General features: G+C 33.8%; 1 pseudogene; it reads left to right on the top strand.

Moving 5' to 3' along the window:
• Window positions 1-11,156: 11,156 nt before the first annotated feature.
• Window positions 11,157-11,932, top strand: LOC121028083 (thioredoxin-dependent peroxide reductase, mitochondrial-like; annotated as a pseudogene).
• Window positions 11,933-12,172: the final 240 nt, after the last annotated feature.

Below are 12,172 nucleotides of genomic sequence, written 5' to 3' on the forward strand. Positions count from 1 at the left end.
TGCTAAATAAAATTGCATGTTGAAATCAAATTAGAGATAGGGTATCTTTTTTAATGAAGAGACATGTGAATGACTAAAATGTGCCCAAAACTTAGGATTTATACTTTACTATACATGAGAGTGACAGTTTGCTTGCTTCTATTTTAATTAATTTAAATCAAGTATTACTAGAATACTATCTACTTCCACAACCACTTGAGGATAAATATGCCAATGTAAACCTCAAAAGCAATATTGAGTCTCTGTGAATACTAGATGCTATACATTACTCCAGCACTTTTTGCCCTCAAAACACTTGTTCGCCAATACCACAGCATAAAATGGATCCCTTCTCCAGATCCTCAAATTCTCCATCGGCCTCCATCCATGAAAATGCTAATTAGGATTTTATACCCAAATGTCTTGAAGTTACCCTATCTGAAAAGCTAAATTTTTTTTCTTTCCCAAGATCTTGAGGACACCACCACTCGGGTCTTTTCTCACAAAGCTTAAACCAAAACTTGGCCTAAATATCCTTTTCTATGTCCATCCTGTTAGGCATCATCATACCTTTGTCTCTCCAAAACTCTGACTCTCCAAAACCTACCACTCAAATGGCAAGGGGAGAGAAAAGAAGTGTAGAAAAGTCTTTCTTCCTACCTCCCTTTCTTCTTTCCTTCCTTCCAACCTTCCTTCCTTCCTACCTAAGTCTCACTCTTGATGTTTTTTTTTCCTCTTGGTCCTCACTTTTGTCCCACTTGAACTCCAAGATGAAGATAATTTTTTCAAATGGGAAGAACCATTTCTCAAACATGGTAAAAACTGTTTAAGAAGATATATCGCCTTAGCCATGAAAAAAAAATCACTTTAAAAAAGATCCACAAAATGTCTAGCTTCCACAAATGTAACTTCCTAGTGTATCTTCCAAGATAAAATGATTGCACACTAAATTAAATATCTTACTAGAGCAGGGCTCTTGTGTGATGTCTACCAAAAAGGATTTCTTGGTTCAAAGTTTATCTGTGGTACTCCCAGATAGTATATAGGAGAATGTTAGTTTTTCTATTCCTTAAATCAACAAATATTTTATATTTAACAAGAAAAATAACCAATAATTTAAAAGTAAGATTCTTTTGATATAGTTTTGAATTCTAAATAATTTTTGGAGGAGACAATTTCCTATGGGAATGTGCATGTAATATAGGTCTAGTGAGATATAAAACATTTATAGTAATTTATGCAATTATGATGAGTATATAATATGTTATGTACTTTGAAGAAACAATATGGAATTCTATGATGTAGCGATAACAGAGAAGGAAGGAATTACATTTACAACTCATTCAACTATGGCATAAGTATAAATTAAAAAGAAAGTCTTGACCATGTCTCTATTTTAACCTATTAGAAATTATGATCTGATTTGTCAAAATACCATCATTATTGACCTTCACTTTAGCATTACCCTATGACTCAGCAATTGCACTACTAGGTATTTACCCAAAGGATACAAAAATGCTGATTTGAAGGAGTACATGTACCCCAAGGTTTACAGCAGCACTATCGACAACAGCAAATTATGGAAAGAGCCCAAATGTCCATCGAATGATGAATGGATAAAGATATGGTATATATATGCAATGGAATATTACTCAGAATTCAAAAAGAATGAAATCTTGCCATTTGCAACAACGTGGATGGGACGAGAATGTATTATGCTAAGTGGAATAAGTCAGTCAGAGAAAGACAAATTTTAAATGATTTCATTCATATGTGGAATTTAAGAAACAAAACAGATGAACATAGGGAAAAGGAAGGAAAAATAAGATGGAAACAGAGAGAGAAGCAAACAATAAGAGACTCTTAATTAAACACAGAGAATAAACTGAGGGTTACTGGAGGTGCATTGGGTGGGAGGATGGGCTAAATGGGTGATAAGCATTAAGGAGGGCACTTGTTGGGATGAGCACTGTGTATGTATGTATGTAAGTGATAAATCACTAAATTCTACTCCTGAAGTCATTATTACCCTATATGTTAACTAACGCGGGTTTAAATTAAAAATTATGTGGAAAAAAAATTTTTTAACTTTAAAAAACTGCTAAAAAATTAAAATTGTGCAGTCTCAAGTGCTTGGGTGGCTCACTCAGTTGAGTATCTGACTCTCGATCTCAGCTCAGGTCACAATCTCATGGTTCGTGGGATTGAGCCCCACGTCCAGCTCTACACTGACAGCATGGAACCTGCTTGGGATTCTTTCTCGCTCTCTCTCCCCCTCTCCCTCTCTCTCTTCCCCTTTCCCACTCTCCCACTCTCACTCTCTCCAAATAAATAAATAAACTTTAAAAAAATAGTGCAGGCTCATCTAAGCATTATTAATACTTAATAAAAAGGAGGTCTGTACTGTGTTCACCACTGCATCCTATAAACATACTCAAAGCAAAGCTATTAAACCTTTCTTTTATTATTAACAGTGACTGACAATTATTTTTTATCTTCTTGCTTGTTGTTTACCAAATTAGATCTTAAAACATGGCATATCTTTACTCATTCAAATATATTTTCCAGTAAATGTATATTTAATGTGAAAATTATTTCCATTATTTTTAGTTTCCTCAGTTTAAATTCTGCCTTTTTCTTTGAAGAACATGCAACTCCCTTTTAGTATTAATTTGTTTAAAGGATTATCCTCCCACACGTTTACTAATAAAATCATCTGTAAGTTTCTTCCAGCTTCTCTCTAAACTAAAGCTGCATCTACACTAACAAAATTGCTTAACTGAGTTGGCCGGTTGGAATAATTTGGTGTTATGTGTTTAGTAACCCAACCAGTCAGTTTATAATTCATAGGTAGGGGCTTAAGCAGAAATATGAATTTTGTGCCTACATATATAAAAAGAAAAAGAGAATTGAGGCAACATGATTTTTACCCCAACAATACAGTTATAAGGGAAATACTGAGTTATTCAAGTAGAGATCTCTTTTAATTCAAAAGAGACACCTAAAATTATCTTAGTATATCTTTAAGAAAGTTCCACAAGTATGAAAGATATGGAATTAACGACTCCTAAAGGGAGCTGTTTTTCTTCACCATGCTTTCAAATCTAAAACATGATGAATTAGCAGATGTTAAGACTATATATATATGATCAAAGAAACAATATAACATGATGTCTTTCTAATACTTGCATTGTGAAACACAAAACATAAAAAAAAATCTGTATCAGCCATTTTAAAAGTACTTCTTATTGAAAATAGCAAATCAACTTTCTCCAGTTAAAACCTTGAACTTGAGATCAAACCAAATGGTCTGAGAAATAAAATATGCTTTAATATTCTATTAGATTTTAAAAAAATTTTTTAACGTTCATTCATTGAAAGACAGAGAGAGACAGAGCTTGAGTGGGAGAGGGGCAAAGGGAGAGGTAGACATAGAATCCAAAGCAAGCTCCAGGCTCTGAGCTGACAGCACAGAGCTCGACCACAGAGCTCAAACTCACGGACCATGAGACCATAACCTGAGCCCAAATCGGACATTAACCAACTGAGCCACCCAAGCAACCCAATATTCTATTAGTTTTAAGTCAAAACAAAAAGTATGTATCAGAAATAAGAAAAAAAAAACTCTGTACTTTTAGGATTAAATGAACATTTTCAAATTTTGCACTGAATTAAAACTTAGATATAATATATTCAAAGGAGTTTAGATTTTTCATTTAAATTCATCCTGTTTGAATGCAGCCTTACTTCTCTGCATATCTTTTTTCTTCCCCGTGAATGAGTTGGTTGGAATGCCACATCCATTCTGATTAGCCAGCAGATAAGTAATATGAAAACTGATTTAAAGTCTCTACCACTAGAGATGTCAAAACAGATGTTACTTTCCTACCGGATGACAGCACTGGGCCTGAGATGTCAAACATAATTAAAAATTTTATTTTCAAATGTACTCCACAGTTTATACATACTAAAAGTATGTCTTACCTTTTGAACTTGTAGAGTGCTGTGCTCTGCAAAATGGGAGAGGCTTTATTTTAGTTTAGACTCCATTTGGGAGTGAAATCATTTCATCAATCGGTACCCAGAGGTTTCCTTCAGGATTTGGCATGAAAAGACTGGCATTTCATTAAAATGTGCTGACAACTGAAAGAGCGATTCTAGCAGGACTGATTTCTCTCACCCTCCTATCTATGACTATCAAGGTTTGCTCCTAGATTATCCAAATCAGAGAATAAATTAAGGAGTCTTTCTTTTTTATGATGATATTGCTCATTTCATTCTTTGAAAGAGTAGAGGGTCAGAAGTTGCATGTTACTTAGTCATATTTATTTATTATTTACTAAGTTTCTCCCAAAGTCTTTCCCTTGGCAAAAGAAATAATAAAATGCCGGGGGGCGGCGGGACGAGTCCCTTTGCCTTTTTTATGATATGCACTCAAAACAGATTAAAAGTTCAGAACTCACCATATACTTCAGAGAATATCATGTCCATAGAGGGAAAATACACAATTCCAAAAGCATGGCTGCTCCAAAGAAGGTCCTTTGCTTCCACATCCCTGCATGTTATCTGAGGAGCCTTGACCTACCCACAACCATAGCCAAGTACCTTATATTCACCTTTGAAGTGTAAATGGTTATTCACGTGTTTATCTCCTCTACTACAGATTAAGTCTCCTGAGGGCAAGGAAAGTGTCATATTCATGTGGTTATCAACTACAGAGGATTCAAGATGCCATGTGTAGATGACTTTCAGTATATTTTTTGAATCAATTTAGTTGGAGAGTGAGAAACCCAACATGGAACATCTACCTTCTAAAGACCAGAGCAGTGCAGCATTGTACATGAGTAGCAGATTGGGCACTCAGCTGCTTGATTTTGAATCACAGCCCCACCATTTACTAGCTATGTGAGTTAGGCTCATCACTGAGCCTCTGTTTCTCCATGTGTAGCATGGTTATTGTGAGGATTAAACGAGATGATACATATATCATCAGAACAGTGCCCGGCACATGGATAAGCACTCAATAAATATGAACTACCACTATCACCTTCCTTTAAGGTGTCAGTGATGTGATAACTTATTGAAAGACTCATTGCTGTAATGTTAGTGATTAGGAGTTAGTGACACCTGTGCCCCCTAAGTATATGCATAAATGCTTGTTAACTTCAACAGATCTCCAGGTAGTGGAATTTCAGGCAGTGATTACTGAGTTTAGGAATTTGGAGTTACCTGCTGAAAATCTGAGTGATGCAGAAACTTTCATCATTCTGGATTATAGAGATTTGCTACTGTTTGTAAGGGGTTCAGGCAAATTTTCTTCTAGCTGCTTCTCAAAAACTGACCACAGAAATGTTCATTTGATACTAGCTCCTGTAGAACCCTTGTTCCTTCTTTAGACATGCATACTGATGTTTCCTCTAACCCTAATTATTACCAGAGGATTTAGGGTGTTTCTTAGTAGTAAACCAGATTCCAACTAGTCTTTTTCCTGATTTTACAGAAATTACTTCTTGGAGTCCACTGTTATATATGTGTCCTGCTGGTTTCTGATGCTCCTTAGTCTATTAAGGGAGTTTTCCTCTATTCTTAGGTTACTAAGAGTTTTTATTAGAAGTAGACCTTGAATATTATCAAGTGCTGTTTTGGATGGCTATCAAACTAATTATGCCTTCACCTCTTATTAGAGTATATTGCAGTAGTAGACTTCCTAATATTGAGCCACACGTGCATTAATAGCATGAAGGGTCTTGGTAATGGCGTATATTCCAATATACTACTGTGTTCTATTCGATAACACCTTAAGATTTTTCACATTAATATTCCCAAGTGAAATTAGAACAAGGCCTAGTTTTCTTTTTTTGGATTATCATAGTCAAATAAATATAAGTACCAATATTATGATGATTTTTAAAAACACATCAGAAGGTTTTTTTCTTCCACAATACTTGCAAAAGATTAATTATCAGTTATCTCTTCTTTGAAGATTTAAAATAAATCACCTATAAAATCATCTCAGTCTGTTATTTCTAAGGTATAGTTTTAGAAAATGTTCTCAACTGTCTATGATTATTTATATATTTGTCACTTCTTTCTTTTCTTGAACCAATCTTGGTATTTTTATTTTTCCTTATCTTTGTATATTTTATTAACATTTTCAGTTATTATTATACAATTGAAAATTTTATTTTATAAATCTTATCATTTCCTCTTTATCTATAGTTATTTTTCCTTACTCAGTTTCTACATATGTACATTTGTGGTGTTTTTTTTTTTTTGGTTGTTGTTTAACTCTAAAGGTAATTAATCTGGTGAACTGTTCATTTGTCATATTCCATTTTTTTAAACCAGATCTGTGCCTAGTGTATTAATATTAATTTTATCAACTTACCTTTTTCTACCTAATAAAAATATCTCCTTCTCTTTTCACTTAATATTTTATCCTACTTTCCTCAGTTTTAATTCATTGATTTCTGCATTTATCCTTGACTTTTTCCTACTGCTTTCCTTAGATTTATTTTGCCCTTGGGGCACCTGGGTAGTTCAGTTGGTTAGGCATCCAACTTTGGCTCAGATCATGATCTCATGGTTCGAGAGTTCAAGCCCCGCTTTGGGCTCTGTGCTAGTGCTTGGAACTTGGGGCCTGGAGCCTGCTTCATATTCTGTGTCTCCCTCTCTCTCTCTGGCACTCCCCCACTCATTCTCTCTCTTTCTCTCTCTCTCTCAAAAATAAACATTAAAAAATTTAAAAAAGATTTATTTTGTTCATTTTTAACTTCTAAAATTGGATGCTTAATTCATTGTTTTCACTCATTTTTTATATATTGAAGATGTCAAAAGTTATAAATACTTCAAGTATAACTTTGTAGAAATCTCATATGTTATGATAAATATGATAAATAGTGCTCTTATCATTAATTTCTAGATATCATAATTTACATTTATTTTACTTACAAGTTGTTTAAGAAGTTTTTAAAAATTTATATTTATTTAGTTTTCTAAATGTCTGATATATTTATTTTTGTAAATGTTATTTCCTTTTTCAATATTTAAAAATTTTTTCACTGTTTATTCCTTTTTTGGTCATGGACTTTTCTTTTTATTATGGACTTCTAATTTTTATTACACTGTGATCAAAAGACATCATTGCATTCCTTCCACTCTAAAATATTTATTAAGGCTTTCTTTGCGACCTAATGTATGGTCATTTTTGTAAATGTTTCATAGCCCATAAAATAGCTGGTTTCTGGGGTTTTTTTAAGTTTATTTAGATTTTGAGAGAGACAGAGAGAGAACAGGAAGGAATAGAGAAGGAGAGAGAGACAGAGAGTGAGAGAGAGATGAATCCCAAGGAGGCTCCACAGACAGCATGGAGCCAATACAGGTCTCAATCCCACCAATAGTGAGATCATGACTTGGGTCAAAACTAAGAGTCAGATATAACCTACTGAGACATCCAGGTGCCCCAAAACTAGTTGGTTTCTGTCTGAAAGGCACTAAATATGGAATATTCTATTAATTAGTATATTTATAACTGTTCAAGTCATTGTCTACTTTTTAAATCTTCTTGCTCTGTGGGCTTACATTACTGATGTAATACAGCTCTCTACAAACAAGAATGCAATTGTTATCATTATTTAAACAAAAGCTATATAAAGAGACTAACTATATGCTAACAAAATGGTGAGAAGAACAAAAATAGACATTTGCTAATTCTTCATCTTTTATATGAGGGCGATCAATATATGCCATTTCATTTCTCAAGCTGTAATATAAGAATATTTAAATTAATGGAGATAATTACTAATAGACCTAAAAATATGCTGCAGTATATATTTTCAAGTTACTGAGATATGATGAAGGACTTGGGAGGAGGCATAAAGGAAAGAGATATCATATATCAACAGAAAGGAAACAAAACACAGCAAGAAAACCAAAAATAGGATCATACATAAATAAACACTGATACAAGAGAATTAAGTCCAAATATGTATCATAGAAGTTAAGAGAGATAAAAATCATGTTCTAAAATAAATTGACTCCTAAATTGAAAGAGGTAAAAGAAATAAGTTCCAATCACATACTGTATCCAAGATGATATAAAACAATGTAATTTATAGCTTTAGTATAAAAGGGTAGGCAAAGGAAAATGATATTTACACAAATAAAAACAGAACAAATACAGCAATATCAATGTTGGGCAAAATAAACACAATACAGAGAACATTAAACAAAACAGAGTTATTCTTTTTTTGATGAAGTTTTCCTTGTTCAGGTAAGTTACTTAGAAAGAACACACAGATCATATATTTTAGGATCCCTTGCATATTTAAGTTTATTTTTAGGTTGCCTTCATACATAAATGAAAACATAGCTGATATGAAATATTGGGGTCACATAGCTTACCCATAGGACTCTTTGTGTATTGCTTGGTTGACTACTGGTATCTAATGCTCCCAAGAAAATACTGAAGCCACCTTGATTTGTTTTTTCCTAATACTTTTGACTGATGTTTATCTTCTGCTTGGATACTGCATCTTTATGGCATAATTTTGTTGTTGATTTATATTATATGCCTGGCATACATTACTGCCATTAATTCTTAGAACAACTCTGTAATATTTGAGGTTTATTGAAATCCACTGAAAGTGATCAGTTCCAATGTTAGTGATGGGAAGGCAGAATTTATAGTATTTTAATAAATACCCCTGAACTGTTGTAACTCTAAGGCACTCTCTTAGACAAATTCCAAGAAATTTGTTAAAACTCTGCTGCTAATTTATAAAGATCTTCTTGACATTGCATTTTATCAGAGTTCATAATATCAAGCTTATATGAATATATCAAGATAAGATTTAAGACATATCATCCCAAAAGCAAGTTCTTATCTACCAATCAATTCTTCTAGAAGATTATAGTCACTCCTTTTAAATATTATGATGTATCCAAACATACAGAAAATTACAGTATAGCAAATACCAATGTAACTGCAATCCAGGATCAACAATATGCTAAAAAATTTTACTATGTTTGCTTTAGGTCTTTTTTAAATTATTATTAATAGGGGCGCCTGGGTGGCGCAGTCGGTTAAGCGTCCGACTTCAGCCAGGTCACGATCTTGCGGTCCGTGAGTTCGAGCCCCGCGTCGGGCTCTGGGCTGATGGCTCAGAGCCTGGAGCCTGTTTCCGATTCTGTGTCTCCCTCTCTCTCTGCCCCTCCCCCGTTCATGCTCTGTCTCTCTCTGTCCCAAATATAAATAAACGTTGAAAAAAAAATAAATAAATTATTATTAATAAACTAATCATTCCAGACTTTAAGTCCCCTTAATACATCTCCGAGGTCTCATTCTGCTACCTCTCTTCTCAGAGACAACCACCAACCAGCTCATCTGGGTTTCTACATTTTATTACATATGTTTATATGTATACTAAGTTTGCACTGTCTGATTTTTATCAATATATATTGTCTTGTTCTATACTTTGTATATACAACATTTTGTTTTTAAAATCTATCACTTTTGAAACATTTTAACATAATAGAAAACATTAATCTCTCAGTACTTGAAAAGAATGTGGCTTCTCTATTTGTTATGGTCAGGAACTATATGTATCAGGTCTCACACATATCTCATATCTATTAGATAAAACGTGGTAACTGAACTGTTCAAACCTGTATCCTTGAAAACATTTTGTCTATTTATTAGTTACTAAAAAAGGCATATGCATATTTCCTGCTGTAACTATAGGTTAGTCAAATTTTAATTACAACTGTGTCCATTTTTGCTTTAAATATTATTTCTACAAAATTTTTTTCTTGTGATAAGAACTTTTAAGACCTACCCTCTTAGCAACTTTCAAATATAGAATACAGTATTGTAAATTATAGTCACCTTGCTGTATATTACATCCCCAGGACTTATTTATCTAATGATTAGAAGTGTGTACCTTTTGATCACCTTCACTCTTTATTTAATATTTAAATATGCTTTAAATGTTTTGAGGTAATGTTATAAAAGTTTTAATTTTATTGCTTCTTGGTGGAATATTCCTTTTATATCTATATTGCATCCCTTTTCATTCCTATTAAATGCTTTGCATGTTAAATATTTTTTGTTTATTAATCAATAAGCATTTACTTGACTAATATTTTATGGTACATTTTTCCAGAAATATATTTTACCTTTCTGGGTCATGATACAATGTTTTGTGTCTATTTATAAATGAAATATATCTACATAGTGTGTTTTGACTAATATGAGACTCTTTTACATATGTGGATTTACTATGTTTATTTTTAGAATGACTCAGATTGCTAGGGCACCTCCCAGTCTGTGAGTAGTTTTTCTAGCCTCTATTTCAAGGACTAGACAACATTTGATGGTTCTAAGCTTTATGTAGAAAGCTCCCTACAAGGCACAGGCTTAGATTTCATCTCTGATTTGAGTCTAGATCTTGGAACCTTAGCAGCAGTAACACATGTCCAGTTCTAAAACCATTCAGCTTCAGCCTCCCTCACTTGCAATTATGGCTTTACAATATTTCTTTATTTCTAGTTCTTAGGGCCTTTCCACGTACTTTCAAGAATTGACATGTATTTTTGAAAGTTTATTGTTAAATTTATCAACATGTGTTTCAGATAGGAGTATGATTTTCTGTATCAGTTTAACATACCGTATTGACCAGAAATCTTATATGCTATTCCTTGTCTTTGAAATTCAGTAACTTCCCTAAATCTTATCTTAATGTGGTTATCCTCTGTTAGTTTTTCCTAAAACATAATTAGCCTTACTGATTTGCTTTAATTTAGTAAATACTGAAACATGAATTTGAATGTTGATTCTATTACCACTAGCTCCATTCTCTACTTAAGTATTTCATTTGCTACATGCTGTATTTGTGTTTGTTTGTTTTCTAATTTTCATGTGTATCATCTTCTTTCAGGTGACAACCACTTCTTTATCAATGGTAATTCTTTTCACCCTGTTCTGTTCTTTATCAATGGTAATTCTTCTCACCCTGTAACCTTGAGTTGTGTTTCTGCTGTGTCAATGTTACCTCTAAGACTGGAGTAAACAATTATCATGTAAATGTACTTAAGTATTCAATTGTTCAGAGGTCAATTCTCCCCCAAATTTATCAATGAAATCCCAGTCTACCTCACAAAACCAGTGTGCACTGAAGATGGCAGCCAAAGTGTGAAGGTTTCTCCAGGCTTGGATTACCCAACATGTGAGTGCTATTCCTTGGGGGCATCTATGCCTCTGCAGCCTTAGACCTGCTGTTTCCTGAAGAACACGCTTGACAAATGTGTTATGATTTGGTTCTGGTCAAGTAAAGTTCGCTCTTGGCACCAGTTCCTCATACTATGCTCTTGCCAGCACGTAGCACACACCCTATTTAAAGGGTACTGCAGTTGTAAACAGAGAGTTCCAAGACCTAAGGCTTGATGACTTTAAGGGGAAATATTGGCGCTATTCTTCTATCCTTCGGATTTCACTTTTGTTTGTCCTACAGAAATTGATGCTGTTAGTGACAAAGCCAACGAATTTCATGATATAAACTGTGAAGTTGCTGCAGTTTCAAGATTCCCACTTCACCTATCTTGCCTGGATAAACACACCAAGGAAGAATGGCAGTTTGAGCAACATGAACATCACACTCTTGTCAGATTTGACTAAACAGATTTCCTGAGACTACAGTGTACTGTTAGAAGTCCCTGATGTTGCTTTAAGACATCTATCTCTTCATAACTGACCCCAGTAAAGTCGTCAAGTATCTGAGCATCAATGATTTCTCAGTGGGCCAAAATGCAGAGGAGACCCTCCACTTGGTAAAGCCATTTCAGTTTGTGGAAACCCAATGAAGAAATCTGCCCTGAAAACTAGACACTGGATTCTCCTACAATCAAGCCAAACCCAATTGCCTCCAAAGAATACTTTGAGAAAGTAAATCAGTAATCATCTCATGCATACCTGTAGCTTCTCACATCAGAAAAGAACCACAGTTGGAACTCACTTTTAGCATTTGAAAGATGGTTATTTATAGAAGACAGAAAGCAATTATGCTTGTGCTCATAAATAATATGCTAAATGTTTTGTTTTTGTAACATTGGCTAAGGCTTTTAAATGTACTCATATACATCAAGAGTCTTTTCTTAGTAACTTCTGGAGGGCTAGCTAGTTTATGGAATGCTAGTT

Source organism: Herpailurus yagouaroundi, unplaced genomic scaffold (genome assembly GCF_014898765.1).
Source record: "Herpailurus yagouaroundi ecotype Mexico unplaced genomic scaffold, PumYag 100, whole genome shotgun sequence".
In the NCBI taxonomy this organism is placed as follows: Eukaryota; Metazoa; Chordata; class Mammalia; order Carnivora; family Felidae; genus Herpailurus; species Herpailurus yagouaroundi.